Raw genomic sequence first — 22248 nt, forward strand, 5'->3', positions numbered from 1 at the left:
TACCTATTTGCAGGGATATTATGACCAAAGATTCAAATGCTTTTAGTATGAAGTATATCTGATTAGCATGTAAATTATATATACCGTAGGGTGGAATTTTCATTTGCCCAACAATAATCAATGTCTTCATTTAAATGCTGCAGGAAGGTTGCTACATTGATGAAACTAGGTACAGAAATTGTGGAAGGTCATCTATGTAAATTATCCCAGTTTTGTGCTTGTAGCGCTACCAGGAGTGTGGTACACAAACTAGTGTGACCATGTGTCACAAAGACGGCCGGAGTGGGTGGCGTCAGACCAGAGCCAGGAAATAAAACAACGAGAGGTGGAGTTTGGTGGAGCTGAGCAAATGCTTTCACTCAGCATTTAATAAATAAACAGTACAGAAAATAAACGGTTGTAACAAACACAAACAGGACACGGCACATTCACCAAAATAAATAGATAAACAAAAACGGACTAACACTACACAAAACTGGGTGAGAAGATATTTTAACTATTAATCTTACAATTATCCACTATTACCTCTGTCTCCTATCCCGTTCTCCACTCACCGAACACACAACCCCGAGTATGTGAAAACATGCTGCTTTTATGCAGCTGTACCGAGACTCGATTGCTAATCAATCATTCAATTGGAGTCGTGGTACAACTGCACATGAATTAATAAAGTGCAATTCCCTGTGCTCACATATAAAATTTTACTTGCACGTGAAGTGCTATGCAATCCTTGTGCCTATACAAATATACATTTTAAACACTCGTGTTACACAGACCCTTTTATATCCCGTGTACCAATGACTATACACCAACATTTAACACACCACACGCAACATATAACAGAAAATACACACAGGGGAGGGCACTTCGTCACACCATGACATGTGGAAAAGGGTACCAAACAATGGTGCCAAGTACACAGATCCACAACTATTGACAGTGCTGGAGACGCAACCCCTACCCATGCAGTTGTTGTAAGTTCATGCATGGCATATGCTTTTGAAATAAAAGGGTAATTTTTTTTTCATGTTCTAATTGAAAATTGCTGTGCTTAGAAATGAAGCATACTGTATATCTACCTGAATACTCAGTAGCTTGTCTTACTTTAATAATTTGCAGGACATCTTATTTATAATTAACTGCTGGCTACATACTGCATGTATAAATAGCCCAGCTACTGTCGGTTTTGTCAAGAAATGTCTTGTCAGATGTAATGCTTAGTGTCTTCTCATCTTCACAGGAATAAGAACAAAGTGCATTCATTCTCTTTCTAGTGTAGTATTGTCAACCCCAAAAGTGCTTCAGATTATAAAGATGGATCCTTCCTAGAGCAACACATCTAAATCTCATATTTCAAATGTGGAAGAAAAGCCTTTCTAAAGTAATCGTTTTCAGATGTGCTTTTTAATGCAGTAAACCAGTATGACTGTCAAACCTCTGTGTTTATTTAGGCGATTAAAACAAAGATTTAAAGTAAAACATTAAAGAAGATCAAACTGTGAGATAAAGCAGCTGTTTTTGAGCGACTCTTAAATCACAGCATGGACATTAGTGGAAGTATGCGCTTTGTGTAACACTCTTGAGTGTATTAAACATCCCTTTCAAGCAATATACATCTCCAAGGATGTCCTAGTTGTATTATTGAAATGGTGGCATGATTTAGATCAACTGAATTGACTCTGTTAACCATAAGCAAATACAGTTAAAGTTAAGATACATAGGGCCCTATTTAGCAAATATGTGCGCAGTCCCTTCCGCTCAGGCAAAAATGACAGTGTTAGCGAATCGTTGTGATTTAGAAGTCATCTCTCAATCTCTATTACTTTTGAATCCACCCCCCTCTCAATCCATCCTCATCCACCTCACCCACCCCTCGCTCTCCTACACTTAGCAGATCCCTACTCTGGCATGCTCCTGTTGTTTTTTCCCTCAGCCACATACACAGAATTTCCCCCTTCCTCACCGTCTACTCCACACAGCTCCTAGTTCAGGCCCTGGTACTGTCCCGCCTTGACTACTGCAACTCCCTCCTGGAACCACCTCCCTGCCTCTGCTCTCTGTCCGCTCAAGCTCATCCAATACTCCGCTTCTCACCTTGTCTTTTCCCTTACTCATTTCTCCCATGCTACACCACTGCTCCGCTCTCTTCACTGGCTCCCTATCGCTACTCGCATCCAATTCAAAACTCTTGTACTCACCTATTGCTGTCTTGACTTTTCTGCTCCCTCCTATCTCCTATTTCTCCCTACACCCCCTCAACCCTTCTGCTCCTCCACTACCGGCAGATTAGCTGTACCCACCCTTCGCCCCCCCGCTTCCAGAGCCCACTCCTTCTACACCCTTGCCCCTCAGTGGTGGAATAACCTACCCACAGATATCAGGACTGATCAGTCCCGACCACCTTCCGAAGCCTCCTCAAGACACATCTGTTCAGACAGCATCTGTAAACCTCAACTCTCAACTATACTGGACTATATGGCACCCAATTGTACCAGCTTGCACTTGTTCTGAACTGCTTCAACCTTGCCATATTCTACTGTTGCTCTTAACTATAACTACTTCCTATACCTTGTATTTGATTTTATTCTTACAGGTATCCATATTCACATTTTTTTTTTTGTAATTGCTTTTATTTTAAATCACCCTCATCCATTTATCATATTTACTACATGCTCTTACTGAACTTTACTCATTTAAGCAAGTTAGTTAACTGCTCTTAGTCGAACTCGCTCTTAAATGTAATTATTTACTATTTTATTTTACTCTTATTTCAATTTGATCTTATTTGCTACTGATTTTATTGTAATGTGATATTCTGGAATGGGATATATTATAATGTGATATAAAGGAATGTGATGTTTTGTAACAATTGTAAGTCATCCTGGATAATGGTGTTGGCTAATAAATAAATAATAATAATTATACTTTAAACCCACTCCAACTGAGTGGCAGCAAATTCCTACATTTCCTTTGGAGGATTGTAACACGCTTGCAGGATTTAAAACGAGATCACGAGAAATGGAGGATTGTTCTTGCTTGTAAGATTTAAAGCTATATTACAGTTTGATAGGGAGTATTTGTACCCATGTGGAATTTAAAACTGAATTGAAAATTGTGGTGAAATGTAAACAATTGCCTAAACACACAAAAACCCCTGAAGAATGTGCCAGTGACCATGAAGATCAGGTTGTGGAAGACAGTAAAGGAAAGAAGGTACAATTGAAGTGTACTGTTGAGTTACTATACATAAATATAAACTCAAAACAAATTCAAGTGGGCCAAAGTTCTAGCCTTGAATTGTATCCTATGAGGTGTCAGTACCATGAAACACTGACCTACATTGACAGTGTGATCCTAACTGGCAGATAAGACCGCTTGCTGTTGTCATAGCTTTGAAAATGTACTATCTGAGCCCCTGTGAAAGTTACTTTGACTGGAGCTCTGCTTGGCAAGTACTCTCTGAACGCAGCAATATCTATTCCCAAAATGTAGAGTAAAAAGAGTTTAAATAATGTTATGCTTTTGGTTATTCCATTATAAAAGTTATACCACAATATTTTTGTGTGTTTTATTTTGCAGTATGTTAAAAAAAAAAAAAATTACCCTATCTCGCTGGCCTTTACAGTGCTTGAGCAGAAATGTATTACATATTGCTACGCTTTTACTAAGAGAAGCTTTTATAAGTGTGTTTTTAAAAATATTTCCTAATATTACAGTGCAGAAGGGAGTGTTTCATGTCAACTGTGAAACAAGATTATATAGAACAGCATGGGTAAGCCTGTCTGCCTAGGACACCTCTGTGAAGTTTCCAGGATGACAGACATTGGAATTGTGTATTTTTAAATCTCCTCATCCATCACTTTTAATAAGCACTAAAGTCCAAAAAGCAGAAATTTAGAAACAACCCAGAGAATACAGTTTGGAACATACTGTTTGTTGGTAACATGCTCCAAATTGATGATGCATTAGAATAAATAAATAAATAAATAAAGTTCAAATTTGTAGGGTTTTATTGGTTAGCCATTCCCAAACGGCTTGCAACTGTGACTTTGTGTAAGCAAATTAATTAAAACGTGGGTACAAGTTGAGAAGCCTTAGAGATCCATATATAATTCTACTGTTCAAGAGATTTGCCTATTCCATAAAAATGCAAATCAACTTGTTTTAAAAAGAATGAGTTTCAAAACAATATTGTGCCCTGAACCTTTTAAAGTGAAAAAATACTGAGTACAAAAATATAATAAGGCCTCAGTAGGGACTGTATGCACTACTCCAAGACTAAAATATATGTCTAATTATCCACTCAAAGCCAATTTGGCTGTGTCTCAGAAGTGAGTGTGTGCGCACACAGATGTTTGTTAAGAATGAGCTGGAAGTAGACTGTTTTTAAATCTATTTGAATAAACACAGGATTGCACAAATACCTTACATGCAGTCAAGTAAATATATGACATGTTTTTGATTTATATTGTGATAAACAGACTTTTTTTGATTTATTTAAGTGCTAACTTTTGGGCTAGTTGATTGTAAAGTATCAGGAAATAAACTAACTCCCGGGTGGATAAACATTTATACCTACGAGGGAGACAGTTTTTTCCTACATACTCATGACCAGCATTAAAGTTACTGAAATTATGCAACAAGTGTTTTCAACATACTTTTAAAAAGTCAATTTTGTTGATACAAGGTTTGATTTGTGACGGCATTGGCGCCAGTCAGCAGTAGAATATTTCAACACAATATAGACATTTTTGACAGCTTAATTTAATTTTGAAAAAAAAAAAAAAAAAAAAGTATATATATTTAACAAGATTTCAGATCAAAGTACTGTATGTTATTATTATTTCAATATTATATAGCTATGGTCAAAGTACAGGCCGAGTGTCAGTTTTATTTGATGGAGGCTCAGTTCAATAAGTTGCACTGAGGCATACCATCAAGCCTTTGGGACGCTGGGTTGGTTTATTGTAGCATATATCAAATTTGTACTGTAGGATATACTGACTTTGAATTCCAGTCCACTATTGTAAAAAAAAAAAAAAAAAAAAAAGTCATATTTAAGTGTAGAATATGAAGCATAAAGTTTACTTAAAAATAATCTACAGGTAATAAAATAATTGTATGCTTTGTGTTCATTTATTGTAATTCAGCTAGAGGTGTTTGATTGTTTGAAAAACACAGGATACAAAAGGAGGCTTGCTGTAGGAATGGTGGCTGCCACAGCTGGTGAATACTGGTTGAAAAAGGACAGCAAGTATTAACAACCCTGCTTTTTCATGAGTACACATATTGTTCTTGAAGTATAAGAAAAGTTGAACTCAGAAGGTTTATTTCATTTGACAAGCTCATGCTTATAAATATTTTCTTATGTCATTGTAAAAAATATCTTGTCAAAATAATTGTCTTTTCCCATTCACAGATCTAATTTCTTGATGTTAGTTTAGAATATCTAGTTCATGTAAAATACAAACAATAAATGTGATTAGCAAATATTGCTGCCTAATGGAAGAAGATTATTAAACTGTAACTAACAGTGACTTTCTACAAAATGTTATTTAACATCAGATCACAGGTTACATTTTGGGAACTGAAAAAACAGAATTTGTCATGACCTTTTTAATGAAACTTTAAGTCAAGTTTGAAACTATCCAAACGTTTATATGTATACGGTAGGATGACTCTTTTAAACCAATATGGAATCTAAGAAGTGGCCTAGTATGTCTTGAGCATGAAGTCAATGTTCGACAGAACACTGTGCATGCCATGTTGTAGTTTACGTGAGTGTCAGAAACCTGCATGGTGCACTAGATGCAGATTTTGAAGGAAGGTTGGACGGTAAGCAGTATTTAAGAAAATGTTATGCTTTGCATGGACTTTCACGTAATCTAAATTGCTTGAATGCATTTCTACTGTTTTCTGTGAAGGTGTCTGTTTTTTTTCACTGAGCATGTTTATACATTAGAACACTATCAGCAATCTGTCTGTGATACCACAGTAAGCTACAGGAAATGCGCTGCAGTCCAAATCGTCTTGGAAACATTTGCAGCTTCAAAGACCTGCTTAAAATAAAGGACAGTGGTTTTGACTTGAAATGGGAATGAATTACACTTTCCTCAAAGATGATCTGAGGAATCCTCCGACTTTCTGGAACAGATTATAGAACTATAATCTCCTGGGGCCAAATCAGTTGGATTTCCTTTTATCATTTACATCTTACTGTTATAACACTAGAATCAAAAGATTGCTCCATTATGTATTATACCATGATGCTGCAGAGAAGTTCAAAGAGTAACTGCACTAGCTTTGCACATTCAAAACTGGTTACACCAAATATACATAGCTTAGGGTGATGGCCTTTTTGCTGACAGCATATCAATCATGCAAATAACAGCTCTATAGTTTGAAGAAAATGAAATTTGTATTTTTGCTACGCACGCAGGTTATGAAACAAGTAAAAGGTCTAAACCACGCACTGAGTTTGTGGTTCATGTACTTATAGATCAATGTCAGTAAGTAGTATGTTTAAAACAACTCTCTACAAGAAACATGAAGGGATCACAATTTAAATTTAGAATTAGATCAATCATAACATGTGCTGGTGGTGAAATGCTTGTACAGCAATGCTTTCTTTAGAGATATTAATAACAGAGTCAATACATCTCCCACTAGAGGAAAACACAAGCAGAAATTGTCTTCACCAGTTGGTAAAGTATTTTATCACAAAAAACACCTACTTTAGTGTTATTATTTTCTTTTTTGTGGCATTTATTTTCCTGGCTGAGGTGGTTTTAAAAGTGGTAGCAAATGTAATATGAAATGTCCAAATCTACTACATCCAAATGCAAAATCGTAGCACACACCATGATTACTCTTAGGAGTAGTGTTATAATGAGCAGATTAGCTTTGTTCCAAAAAATAAAAAAAGGCCATAATGTCACACATCAATTACCTCTTTTCACAAAGTGACCCAAATAACCACCAATAAATCTCATTGTAACTCAATAAATTAATTGCGAAAAGGTTCACAGTGTGTCCTTCTCGCAGTTACAAATTAATCCAAATGTTGGTAATTTGTGTCCATATTTTGTCGACAGTACTGTATGTGCTACTTATCAGCATTCCAAATATTTTGGACATGTTTTTCCATGCATATGCACACTGTATTCTTTTTGACTTCAACAGAGAGCAAAACTATGAAAACATGCAAAGTGATGTTAAAATCATTACAGAGGTGCAGTATTGTGTGCAAAAGGAATCCCTCTCCAATGCTTTAATTATAACTTTTCAATGAAATTCCTTGCTAACCTACAACAATTGATCCAGTTAAAAAAAAAAAAAAAAAAAAACACTTCTCCCTTTTCTTAAATATGTCAACATTTTGCAGTGAAAATATGGACTATTTCTGTTGGAATACGGGACCCAAATTCAAAACTACTAAAAAAATAAATAAAAATAAAAACAGTTGTACTATAATCAAGGAGAGGTTTCAAGTAGCTATGGATTGTTTTAATTTAGGACCTGTCAATCACTTTACTTCCACTTAAAATATGCTTTCTTTGATAGTTTTAACCATTACAGATGTACGTTAGCTAATAATCTTGTCCACTGCATTTTTAATAATACTTTTGACATTGAAATATTTAAAGCAACAGTGCTTCCACAAACAGACATACACATTATCATTTACATAAAGTTATGAGGGAGCCAGTGTGCTCTTATCCAGTCTGGCCCTTTACAGAGCTCCAGGTTTCTGCTGAAAACCCAAAGGAAAACATATCACAAGAACATGAAAACTAAAAAAGAAAAAAAACTTTCCCTTCTTAGTTTATTTTTCTTATTTTTTATATGTACTTTGTTTCAATTTCTGTCAAATTGCCAAATCATATGGTTTTATTTTTAAGATCAACAAGACCCTCAGATCGGGCCTTTCTATATTTAACACATAACATGAAATTTATCAATAAACCCGAAAAGAGAAATAATAAATTTAAATATTTTGTCTAAAAAACTGTGTAAAAACACATTGTTTTTAAGACGTTGATCTATATTTTCCACTGTGGGCAAACTGCTCACCATAGAAAACATATGATGTTGGCAATTTAACCACCATTGATAATCAGGCCCTTGGAGAAGGTTTTATAGTTTATCCCAAAAAATGTAAAGTAAATTCAATTTAAACTTTTCTTGCTTATAGTACTAAATCACTACTACTGTATGTATCCATGTTTTATTACACCACTGCTGTTTCATTTGTGCCAAGTCTTCTGGCTGGTATTGTACAACCTCTGCATCTCTCTGGCCTATTGCAGTCCCTCAGCTCTCTTCATCATGCTATGCATCTATGACAGGGTTAGGTTGCTGGTTCATCTGCACTGCTGCCTGATAAACAGTTTGAGGCCATTGCAACGCCATGGACTCACAGACGTGAGCTGCGCTGAGCTCCCTTATTTCCACACGTGATTCAAACTGTAGACAATTGTGGGATCTTTGAATGACACTGTGGAGTGAACCACACCATTACATGTAAAACATCTGAGAATAAGACCACTTGTTTTGTTCAACAAGAAAATGGCCATTACAAAAACCAAAAAGGTAAAGGTAAGCAAAGACTATAAAATGCAAACTTAATACAAATTGAAATATCACAGAAGAGAATAAAACAGTAATTTGGCGTTACCTGCTGTTATTAACATTTATTTCCTGGAACCTGGTGGTTACCATGGCTGCATTTTCAATTACTAGCTTGAAATCTGTAAATACCATTTATAAATCAGGATTGATAAATCTGTTGTTAATCAGTATTGTGTTGGGTTAATTACTCCAGTTCAGTGTTCCAGAGGAACATGCACATTAAACTCTAATGTGGTTTGAGGTTTCCTTAATAACAAAATACATAAAAGACAACTTTTTAAATTTAAGAAACAATTTTTGTTTAATAGGTACTAAAAGTCAAACTGCACCGTAAAAATATTTAATATTTTAGGGGGATTTTTTACTTTGACTACCAGCATAAAATAAACAACCATGCAAATGAGAAGAATTACGAGATTCAGTATTTGGAGGAAGCAAATCATACGCCAACAACCACAGGAAGTCATATTCTCCTTTACTTTGTCTATCATATCCAAATCACTGCTGGGTTTAATTTGGGTTAGCGACAGACCCAGATCTAAAGGATTTTTGGTCAACAACCATGAGTGAGTACTTTTGTGCTGCACATTCGACTGAAGTTTCTGATGAAAAAGGATATCTCGTAGATGTTGCTTACCCAGTTGTGATCAAGTTATTATAGATATGGGAGATGCTAACATGCTAAGGCAGTAACTCTTTAAGTAACATATATATATATATATATATAAAATGTGAGCAGACATTAAGTGAATAGAAACTTGATCTAATTCCAGAGTGGCACTCATGTTTTCCACTTCTGAAGAATCATCTTAAGTCTTTCAGGCAAGTATCCAACTTAAACAATACAAGAAGCCTGTCCCTCCGTATCACCACTATTTGTTTCATTAACATAAAGAGACACACTGCTGGGGCCAGACCAGATGCCAAGTCCCTGTTTCCTCATTGTGTCTGTGGTGCTCTCTGGGTGATGAGCACTATGTGATATGTGGAGATGTGGCCAGCAGTGGAAACCCCCTTTTTTAGGATGTGAAAATGGGGTGTCCTGGTCATGTAAACGGAATAATTACTCACAAGGAGTGCCGTTTCATAAGCCTTGAAAAGTTTGCAGCATTAATTAGGTTAAAGCCTGGTTGAGAAAACTTGGACTGTTGGGAACCACTTGGTTACACAAAGTATTGACCTTCATCTGACATCACACCTTCCTAATGCAATCCCCTGCTCTTTATCTCAACAGTCTGTCAGGTACAGTTCTGTCTAATGTCTTGTGCACCCTGTGACCACTGAAATGCAATTTCACAAGGTGCTGTCATATGATAGTATCTGAATAATTCCTTCAAATCAATAAATGAAGAAAGAAAGAAATAAAGAGAAAGAAAGAAAGAAATGTTTTACGGTACTCAGTAATACCAGCAACATGTATGATGTGGCTACAGAAGTTAGTCTGTACATAATTTGCAAAGTGACACATAAAAACATAACGCCAGAAAGTGTTAGAAACTAAACACCATGTCACAAAAGTTTCCACAGTGGCTATAAAAGTTCCTTTGCCATTTCGTACTGTTGCTGTGGGGGGAAAAAAAAAGAAAGAAAATGATTTACCACAGAGCAAATGGTAAAGGGCAGATGGAAGCACCAGAAATGGTTCACATTATTCAAATTTTAGTGTAATTCAAATAGTTGTGGTGAGACAAACAGCAGCCATGTTGAGCAGCTCACACAATAACACTTATAGGTGTTGTCTGGATAGATAGTAGACCTAAAATCACATTGCCCATTGTCTGGTGCTTCCACCTGCCAAAGCACTGCAAATTGGCCCTGTGATTTTATAGCCACCATTGACATGCAGTAGAAAATGTCCAAATATTTGTAAAAAAAAAAAACCAAACAAACAAAAAAAAAAAAAAAAACAGACATTAGTCCTATCATAATAATACAAAAATAAAAGTATACTCCAAGGGCAATAACTCAGAATCAAGTAATTCCATCAATCTAACCTGTCATGGTCTTCCATTCGCTATATAGGTCTTAACAGTGCAGTTTTGAATGAAACACACATTATATCACACATGTAGTTTAAAACATGATATCTGCATAACTGTCTGTTTGCTTGATATACTATAATGAAATATTTTACCGATTCACTTCTATGGTCATTTCACCTCAGCTTTTGGGATTATGTCTTTGGGATTAAAGCATTTTACTGCCAAGCAAAGCAATATAACGTAGTTTACAGCAAAAAGATGGAGTTGAAGGGTTGGAGATTGTGACAGGGTGCTCGTGTCACGTGTGTGGGTAACCGCTGTTTAAGCAATACAGAGGGACAATGGAGGTGGAGTTGAAAATGCCAGCACAGGCGCACAGGTTTAATTAATATAAAAATAAATAAAGGGGACATGTGACGTTACCAGCGCTGGTAATGCACAGAGGACACATGCAGCAAACTGTACAAAAGGCAAAACACATTAAAAGCTACAAATAAAAGGTGCCACACAGGGCGAGTGCTAGACTTATAAACGAGGCATCCCACTCCAGGAACCGGCTACACTACATAACCCTAACCCTGTGCATTATATTTAATCACTATCCCCTAAACTAACCTACTCATGAACCGGTACTCATACAATGACTCCTGCTGTTTCATATGGCCTTGGCTGGGCATTGACTTCACAAGCACCACTTTCAGTTTCAGGGTTGCGTAGCTGTAGTCCCTGAAGAGCAGATGCTCTCCTCCTGAGTGCACGCAGCTCCCCTCTGTAGCATGGCGTTGCAGTCGCCCCGAGTGATCTCCACCGGATGTTTTTAAACTGACGGACACTCGGTCAAGATCCGCTCACCTGCTGACTGAAGACCAGCACAGCCAATCACTTGCTGCCCTTCCCCTTAAGCAAGCCTAGCATGCAGCAAGTCTCAATTGAGCACCCATCTATAAACAATAATTTAAACACACAAATCAACTCCAAAAAGACACACAATAAACCCACTTCCACATACAAACCACACCAACAATAATCCACACCTGCGAGGCAATCACCCTGCCACAGGGACCATTTCACTCTGCAGAGAATCGAGACAAAATTTGCAAAAATATATTTATTTAGCCAAGTGTAGTACCAGATATCATGCTTTAAAATAGAAAGGCATGCTTGCTAAAGCTGCACATTTGAATACAATAAATATGCACAGCGTTAAAGAGAATATTTGCTGTATGCTGTTGATTGGGCTGTAGGGCACACCAGTGTCTTCAAACATTTGCATCCAATCGCTATTCTTCTTTTCTGAGAATCTAGGAACAAACAACATTTTGTGGTTTGAACTCTTGTGTTACAGTTTCAAGAGATGTACACGACTGCACTGTTTTAATTCCAACAATCAGTAATGACAACCACAATGTGATACACATGTGTTTCTTGGAAGAACCAAAACATAGCCCTCAAGGAAAAAACACGGCTTAAATCAAATCATAGTTCTGTATATTTTTCCAACGTTCGCAGCCACCAAAATTAGCACAATTCAAGTAAGGATCATTGCTGTCCACAATTTTAAAAAAGCTTCCCTCATATACATAGTTTACAGACAAGAATTTCACTTTGATGTTTTTACTATTTTGCTAAACAGCAGTATGTAAACCAGGTATTTATCTTGTTAGGCACTCATATTTATTAACACGAGTCATTAACTTCCATCTACCTAAATTATTAGATAATTTCCAGAAAATGTAATCATACCACTTGAATTTTTTTTAATGAAGATGCTAAAAAATGAACATCTGCATTCATGGTAGCTACACTTTTTTTTATTGCCACAGAGATGACAATTATTTATTTAGTTGTTCCTCTAACTGCCAAAAAACAGTAGTTTGGCTTTAATACTGTGGTTTATAAAATACATGTGATCTGCTGTCTGTGATATTCAACAACACTAGAAAGGAATGTATTGTAGAATCATTAAGTTTTATGATGGTACAGTAGTCTCTGTATATGGAACAACTCCTAAGAGGACACTTCAGCTTAGGGAACAACCTTGTGGTGAAATGGAATTTTCCCATTGCAAATGCTCTGCCTAAAGGAAGGGGAACTCAGTTTAAAATAACACCTTTTTGGCACAGATAGTGATTCATTGCTACCCAATTTTTAAAAAGATACAGTACTGATTTGTAACCTGATAACTCATCATCATCAAACTCAAAGATAGTTTTTTCAAAACTGACTTGTCCTCATGAGAATAATCTAGAGCTGCTGCTGCATTTTTTAACGTGTGTAGGGGTGCCTTGTTAACCAGAGACAGGCGTGTTTAACCTGAAATCATGTGAAACACTTAATTGCACACAGGTGGACTCCATTCAACTAAAGACAATTGGTTCCACCACAGCTTATTTAGGTGTGTCAGAGCAAAGGGGGTAATACTTATGCAATCAATTATTATCTGTTTGGTATTTGTAATTAATTTAGAACAATTTGTAGATTTAATTTTACAGTTTGATATTATGGACTTTTTTTGTGTTGATCAGTGGCAAAAAATCCAAATTAAATCAATTTTGATTCCATGCCGTAACACAATAAAATGTAGAAAAGTCCAAGGGAGGGTGAATACTGTTGAGAGCCACTGTGTGTATATACACACACACACACACACACACACACACACACACACACACACACACACATTGTTTTTGAGACGTTAATACTAATCTCACCGTTCAGTGGAGAGGAAAACCCCCCCCCCCCCCCCCCCCCCCCCCCCCCCCCCCCCATGGGAGGATTGGTGGAAACCACAGGTGGTTCTGTCCGGCGGGGTGGGTCCCCCATGATCGATATGATACTATGTTGGGCATCAGATATATCCTGGAGTGTAGAGCTGATGTAAGACTCTACTGCTGTAGAGGCACAGCGACCCATTTTTTTTTTTTTTAATTAACTGCTGGTTGATATTATTTTTACTACTCCAATATGGAATGAATGTGGGGTATAGAATGGGGGGGGGGGGGGGGGGGGGGGGGGGGGGGAGATGGAAAGGGAGTGAGGGTCACTGCAGAGCTTGCCGACATTGTCTGGATGAGCAAAATGCAGAATTGAAATTATTGCATATTTGTATGCCACCTGAGTATTTAATAGGGCAGCCCTGGATATCCTTAATAGTGGAAGTAGCTGGAGGGGCTGATGAGTGGATAGGGAATGTGGCCGAGAGGCAGTTCTTGAAGCGGGGATGTGTCTTGGGAGCTGGTAATGGGAAATTTGAAGATGAAGGTGGGGCTAAAAATCACATAAAACATCTCTACATATTGAAAACGCTATTACAAAATAACCCAGAGTTAGATTTTTTAAAAGCAGAGGATCCCTGGATTTGAGGGTAACAGACAGATCACCACATTCAATGACTCGATGATCTAGAAATTCTGATGCTGCTATGAGAATTGAAACTAAGTTGACGTCTTTACCTTCTATAATGTTGCATCTGAGCTGGGGAGAGAGTGTGTGTCGATGGATCAGGGAAGCAGAGTAGGGGCCAGGAGCAGCAGCTGTCCAGATTGTGAAGATTGGCAGGTGAACTTCAGGGGCGGGCGCTGCTGGAGTGATATGCACGGCTGTCACGGCGCATGCGTGGAGAGGGAGAGCTGCTGATTCCAATTGTTCGAAACCAGGATTTCTCGTATTCAGTTGGCTGAAGACTGAAGAAGGCTGAGAGGCTGAATGAGAGGCATGATATTGTTGGATGTTTGTAGATGCATGTCAAAAAATGAGTCAAGAGGAGCTGAGTTCTGGTAGAACGGCAAGCGATGAAAGGGGGATAGCTTGGGCTGACTCTGGATTGTTTACAGCAGGGGGGAGCAAGCGCTCATGATTTTGGTTCTCTGGGCTGCCGTTTGGGTAAGAAATACAGGCTGAAATCGTCTGGCAGTTCAAACAAAAATAGAGAATTTCAATCACTTCCTGCTGGAACTGAAATTCCTTTTTAAAAAGCTTTCACAAGCTTATGAGTGGGCCAGTCTTTTAGCAAAAAAAAAAAACAACTAGAGAAGTATCCAGTGGCGAATGCGTTTAGACTGGCGGGGAGGCTGGATTACATGGGAGACCTGGATGACTGGGACAGCAGGAGCAGGCATGGCAGGATCAGCAGAGGCCAGGGTGAATGGGTCAGCGACACTGCCGGGTGAAGAAGGATTGATAGGGTGAATGTATTTCTTGGATTAATGATGGGAGAATGCAGAGAAATGCAGTCTTCATCTGAGAATTCTGTTTCCGATGGAGAAGACAGTTGCTGCTGGTGAGTAGTCATTTTGAAACTATTATGTAGTCTTGAGTCTGGAGGGCTGTGTAGCAAGGCACAAAAAAAAAATGCTAGACAGAGAGCAAGCACATGGTTTGGGGGTTAAATAGGGGTTTAGCAAATGTCATTGGTAGGAAGGAAATGGGGGGGGGGGGAGCCCTCGTTCATGCCCCCCGAATCACACTGAGGTTACAATAATGAAACACCACAAAAAACTAACACAAAAGAACAAAAACCCCAGTCTGCCTCTATGACGCACACACTTACACACTTGCCAACTAAAGCAGTTAATATACTGACAAACAGCTTAGCATGTTAGACTTCCTGAAACATGCTTGCAAGAATAAAAAAAGCAAATGTTTTACAATACTTCCAAACATAAGATTTATTTGGCACGAGTGCTGGTGGCATGTGAACTGTGGAAATTAAACTTGAATTAGACTTTGCATCGTGCTTGTTCAATCCAAAATTATAATCTGCTTTAATATATTTACTCCTCTTTGTCAGGCAATGTATCAGACTTAATACTACCAGTACCCCACGCACATTTTGTAAGTAGCATTCAATTTGAAATGTGTTTGATCTTCTGATTTTAAGGAAACTTTTTTTTTGCTTGTAATTAGAATGCAACTTTATATTGTTTATTTATAATAAATGATACGCCTGACTGAATATTGAATAACAATCACTGACCAAGGGAAAACAGTTTTACTAAGATGGGAATAGAATGTTTTTATGCCATACCGATCTGACCGAGGGCATTTCCAGGGCTATTAATAACCAAACCACCCAAATCTCAGAGTAATCCCGAGGTAATGCCCTGGACCTGGATCATAATGTATTTACATAAAATAATATATCACAAGATCACATATATTGCCTCAAAACACTTTGAGTGACCTATTTTATTTAAGTACAGGCCACATCGATTATACTGTATAAGGAGACAACAGTCTTACGAGTGGATAAAATCTAAAACAAAGCAGAGGTATTTATTCCAGAGACTGTACACACAATGTGCCTCTATTAAGTGTTTTAGCATTTCATATTTTAAAGTACAATTTTAAAAAGTCAGTTATGTGTCGCCTCTACTCTACGTCTGACCTCAACTGAATCAGTCAGTCAGTTCGATGACAGGCAGTTTGCTTTGTGACTTTTTTTTTTTCCCTATCCAAACTATACACATTTTGGAACCTCAGTGAAAGTAGATGCTAGAGAGATTCCATAATTTATGATCATTTATCCCATCTAAGGCTGTCACATATGTTTTTTTTTTTTATTTTGTAAATGTGTCATTAATATCACCTGCATTAAACTGAACTGCAGCACACAGCATTTGGAAAAACACATGGCTCATTTCAATACAACATTGATCAGTGTGATACTATGATTCAATTGTATCACGGAAATATTAAAAAATCTTAATTAAACTTTATTAACCTTTCCATACCATGTCTCCTGTTCCAACTAGAGAGGAATAATACAGAATTGCTTTAAAATGTTGACGACTGCATCACAAAAACAAGCCAGATTATCTGCCTATTTACACAATGCAAGTCTCAACGTTTTATTAGGCATGTTCTTAGAGCCCTGTCAGGTGCACTGTGGAGGCTGTAATTTCAGAACATATGTTTGCACACTTTAACACACTTTTGTATTAATTAAAATAAAATATAAACACATAATAGCTTAACTAGTGCACAATGGTCTTCCTCTCAAGGATATCCTCTATTCCATCTGGGATTCTGTCCTTTCAGAAGACTTATCTCCTCATACACAATGCACCCTCTGGTTATCACTTTAATATTCTACGCACATGCACCCAGATATTACATCATTTTGATGGACTATATTAAAGGATTCTTAAATGTTTTACACTGCTAGCCATACCCTACCATTCTCTGCCACCCTAACCCTACAAACCTTAGAGGAAAATTATTAAATGCAACACTGCAGTGTATCTAACTTACTAGCCTAGATTTTATTTGTATTCCATTTCGAGACACATTTCTCCTGTGAAAAACCCCTTGAGGCTGCCAACGTTCTACAATAGAGAATATTTAGCAGCTGAAAGGAGACAGAATGCCCCAGAAGCTGGGCTTTGTTTTGTCAACAAAAATTTGGCAGTCTGAGCAACTTTTTAAAGGGCAGTCACCATCAGTTTCATGAATGCTTGCGTAGGTTGTCAGAAATTGATATGGGATTACTTGAGCAACTTCAGAGTCATTCAAGGTCATTTTGAAACTGCACCTCGGTTTTCAAAAGCTACCTCACTATAACAAATTTGTTTAGTTTTTTTTCTCAGTGCATCAACAGTCTCTGATGTACAAAACAAAAAGCTATTTAATTCCACTTCACTGAGGTAGATTGCTGCAGACCAGAACAACAAAAGTAAGCCATTTGTTGTAGCTGAAGATTTATTTTTGGTGGTGCACTGCTTTACAGACCCCAGCACAATAAAACAAAAAAACACAGAAAAAAACAAATTTGTAAAGAAAAAAATGCTACAGCATGAAATGTGAGAAACAGCAGCAGCAGAAAATAACTAAATTGAACAATAACACGTACACACAATCCTGTTGGGATGGGTGGCACCGCATCTCTTTTAAATAAGATGGCCAGCTTCACTAAAAACATACTGTGATCCATGGCTTTACAAAGACAAGCCTCTCAACGGTTCAACAAAGTGAATCTCCATTATCCCGGTGTGTATGCCATGTCTTACCCATGACAACATAGACAGGGTAAAGGAACAACGATGTAAACCCAATGCAGCGCCTGATCAATGAAACACTGCATTTTTCCCTTGTTAGAATTGCTAGTTTCAGGATCTTAAGTTCCTTTTTTATTGAGGGAATAATTAAGTTTATAATGATCTATCTATTAAATGTAACCAATATGTTTTACTAGATGTACCAGTGAAACAACAGGGCTGTATCATGTTTAACCTGTTGGAGATTCTGACTGCCCCAGAGAAGAAAGATTATGCGTCTGGTTAACAAAACCCACCTCGCCGACACAATTTCAAGATCTTTTCTGTTTTGGTTTTATATTTTGGATCTTCAGCCAGTCTCGTTAGGTTCAAGACCTGTAAACCCAAAAGGCAAAAGCATGTTCAAGTGACACATAAAACTAAAATGGATGTCTTTGAGAAGAAAAAAAATCAGGGATAAAAGCACTGTTTTTGCCTTTTACTGTATCATGTGCTTATTATATCGCACCACTATATATTTTCAATATAATTGCTTTGATATTTGTACTCAGACATCATGGGTTATAAATCAACTTCACTTCTCAACTTTTACTCTGGGACTCTCCAGGAGAGAGTTTTTCTTATGAACGTCATGGTGTATCCTGATCAGGATCCCATCTGCAACAATCATGGGGTTTCCATGCAAGTGTTTTTTTTAACTCAAGACATTTAAATGAGAAAAATGTTTCGTGTAAAATGCTTTTTTGGGTTTCCTTTCGCTCAGTTTATTTTACTCGAGTAAACCGGGCTTTTCACCCGACGTCATGCAAATGAATGAGAAAGGTGGGGGTTGATATGTAAATTAGCTATGCGTAAAGTATTCATGGTGTTTTTGAAAATAGCTAGTGAAATTTGGTGAATATAAGGTACCAGTCAAAAGTTTGAGTACACTTGCTGGAAACTAGTTTTTTTTTTCATAATTGACAATGTTTTACATAGTATATGTTCTGTAAATACTTGAAAATGAAAACCTGTTACAATATAAAAAACAAAACATAAGGAGTATCAAAGCAATGTTCAAGAAAATTGAAAATTCCTGGATTCCTCAAAATAGCCACCTTTTGCCTTAGTAACAGCCTCACAAACACAAGGCATTCGGTTAACAAGTTTCAACAGGAAATCACCCGACATGTCTTCCCAGCTCTTCTGCAGCAATTCCCAGAGATGTAGGGCACTTGTGAGTAGCTTTGCTTTGACTCTTCTGTACAGTTCGTCCCATACAAGTTCTATGGGATTGAGGTCTGGAGACTGGGCAGGCCAGGTCATTAGATTGAGTTGTCCTTCACTTTCCTTCTTCGCCAGATAGTTCTTGCACAACTTTGAGGTGTGTTTCGGCTCATTATCTTGCTTAAGAATGAAGGACTGCCCAACTAGCCGTAATCCTGATGGAATGGCATGCCTCTGAAGTATGCTATGATAGCCATGCTGGTTGAGCTTGCCATGGACTTGGTAAAGATCACGAACTCTGTCACCAGCAAAGCAACCCCAGACCATGATACTGCCTCCTCCATGCTTGACAGTGGGAACCACACCTGCAGAACTCATGCACTCACCCTCTCTGCGTCTTACAAATACTCGGCGGTTGGACCCATGTATTTCAAATTTTGACTCATCGGTCCATAAGACCGACTTCCACTCCTCAAACATCCAGTTTCTATGTTTTTTGGCACAGGCAAGTCTCTTCCTCTTATTCTGCACTCCTAACAATGGTTTCTTTGCAGCAATTCTTCTAGTTAGGCCAGCTTCACGCAATCTCCTCTGAAAGGTTGATGTTGAAACATCTCTACTTCTAGTAGCATTTAGCTGAGCTTGTATTTCAGGGGCAGTTAATCGCCGGTTTCACAGACTTGAGACTCGAATGAACTTGTTCTCTGATTCTGAGGTCACCCTTGGCCTACCTGACCTTGTTCGGTCCTCATGAGTGCCAGTTTCTTCAAATCGTTTGCTGGTCTTGGCCACAGCAGTTACAGACGCTTGCAAAGTTCTTGTGATTTGTCTTAAAGATTGACCTTCATTTCTTAAGTAATTACAGACTTTACAGTCATTTTTCTTTGCTTAACTGAGCGTATTTTGCCATTTTCTGCTCCCTTACATTCAGGAATGACAAACTTGTGCCTGTGCTACCTATATTTATAGTAATCGTGGACCTGTTAACAATAATTGGTGACAAAAGGTTAATTAGGTAACATGCTAGTCAACTCAGAGAACATCTAACAAAGACACTTTTATACTTAGGCCAGTGTTCTAATACTGTGTTATACACATTTCAGACTTTGAACTGACTTGGACTTCAGACTGAAATCCCCTTGCTTTGGCGGAACATTTCATTGAAATTGACAAGATTTACAGTTTCATTCAAAAATTTAACTTTTGAATGCAATTCACTTATGATTATCAGCTTATATAAGTATACATATCATATAATGAAATATTCAGTGTTTATACAGTTAAAAGCATAGCTAATCATGAAAAGCCTAGTTTCAAGCAGGTGTACTCAAACTTTTGACTGGTACTATATATATATATATATATATATATATATATATATATATATATATATATATATATATATATATCTTTTGCAGTCAGGCAATACAGCATATAGGGGATCAGGTGATGCTGCGTATACTACCCTGGCTTAAAAACCCTATCCGTCCAGACAGCTGACAGCTGCTGAGGAAGCATTCAACACCACGCTTGGGCAAATACGGGTAGTGGGCACTTGAAAAGGGGGTGGCAGATACTGGTGAAACGGACTGGTGCAGAATTATTTTGTTCCCAAAATTGCCAATGCCTGCTTTATCCTGCACAAACTCTTGTCAGCAACAAACTGAGGTGTTCAGGAATCAGTGGCTGCCTGTGAGACAGAAGGGGAAGGTTACAGTCTCACAAGAAAAAAAAGTGGCACTGCCTTTCACAACAAGCCCAAAACAAGAGCAACCCATGTTAGTATGGCTGTTTATGCAAATTACAACCCGCAACTCTCAAAAACAAACACAATATTAGAAGCGGACTTGGCAACAGTGAAGGTTACTTCAGCCGCCAGTTTCAATTGGACAGCAGCGATCTGAGGAGGCTCGTGCTGTCAGAGATTCTCTCCTTTCTTTTAAGTTGTGTTGGATTTACTGTTGTGTTAAATATTAATGATGCCAACAAATAAAACACAATCAATACATTCATTTGCAATTTTATTTGGTCAGTTCTAAGGGCATCAACAACTTGTTGGATGTTAATCCGCTGTTTTGGGTGATCGAGCTGGCTCATGACATCCAGTTCACCAACTATATTTATTAACGTGGAGGGCAGACACGCATTGTCTTTGGATCAAAAAAAGGACAGGAATTAATTCAGTTACATTTATGCAGCTTACTTGCTCTAAGCATTTAACTTCAGCTTAGTTTTTACAGTAGAGTATTCTCAAACAGCTGCTTTAATGCTATAACAAGGGCATAACCCTTGGTTTTATACAGAACTGTAAACCCACAAGAGATATACAACATGACAGTCCAGGCACAGCAAAAAACAATAACAAAAAAAAGCCGACCGCATTATCATTAAAGTGAACTACACCACTGTTAACCATAAAATCGCCCTTCAGCCACTACTTGTCTTGGAACCCACAGTAACAAGTGACCTGCTCCCTTGCAACAATAATATTTAAGGACAAAGATGCTCATTAACATTTACACATGAAATGCGGGTTTCCATGCGAAACTGGGCGTGGATTTTCCTGTTTCGTCATTTACACGAGTAAATGAGATTTACCCTATCCCTCTCTTACTTAATCCTCCCGCACTAGGGATACCATTGTTGATACCCTAGTGGCGGCCACAAACTACTGCACCTGATTGCCTGTAAATAATAAAACCTGTACGTCTGAGCGGAGCTTTCAAGCTCAAACCCTCTGTGTCTCTCTCATCTCTCAGCACATACCCACAAGTAGAACGCCCCTGTTACAACTGGATATAAAAAAATTAATCATATGCTTCAGTTAGAGACCTTGGTCCACGTCTTTGGAGACTGGCAAAATGTTTCTCTCATTTTATACCTACATTTCTTTTTGTAATGCTAAAATAAAACAAAAATAAAACCGACAGAAATTTAAGTTTGAGAGAAACAACTCTGAAACAAGAAATGGTCAACAAAAACTAATTCTAGGACTTAATTCTGAGATTAAAAAAGACAAAGGAGAATAATCTAGCAAATAAGATAAGCAGACCAGAAGAAAACAATTGTGAGAAAGATTAAACGGAGGATGCATCATAATCCACTAATGTGTTAAATAAGCATGTGGGTGGCCGATAAAGAGAATTAATATATTCATTCATTCTTACTGTAGGTTCCTGTTATGGTAATACAAGGAGTCACTGCCAGCCTTAGCTTGACTAAGCAGTAATGCATTCACAATTTGCTTATCTTATTATATATATTTATCAAGTTGTCTTAATGATTGTGTACATATTTATAATATTGAAAGTAAAATGCAACTGATTTTTTTTTTAAACTACATTAAGTTAGCCAGCATACAGTGCTGAAAGTACAGTTTGCTCATGAATAGAATCTTTACCTATAAATTATAGCTAGGTTTGCCAGTATTCGAT

This window comes from Polyodon spathula, chromosome 4 (genome assembly GCF_017654505.1).
Source record: "Polyodon spathula isolate WHYD16114869_AA chromosome 4, ASM1765450v1, whole genome shotgun sequence".
In the NCBI taxonomy this organism is placed as follows: Eukaryota; Metazoa; Chordata; class Actinopteri; order Acipenseriformes; family Polyodontidae; genus Polyodon; species Polyodon spathula.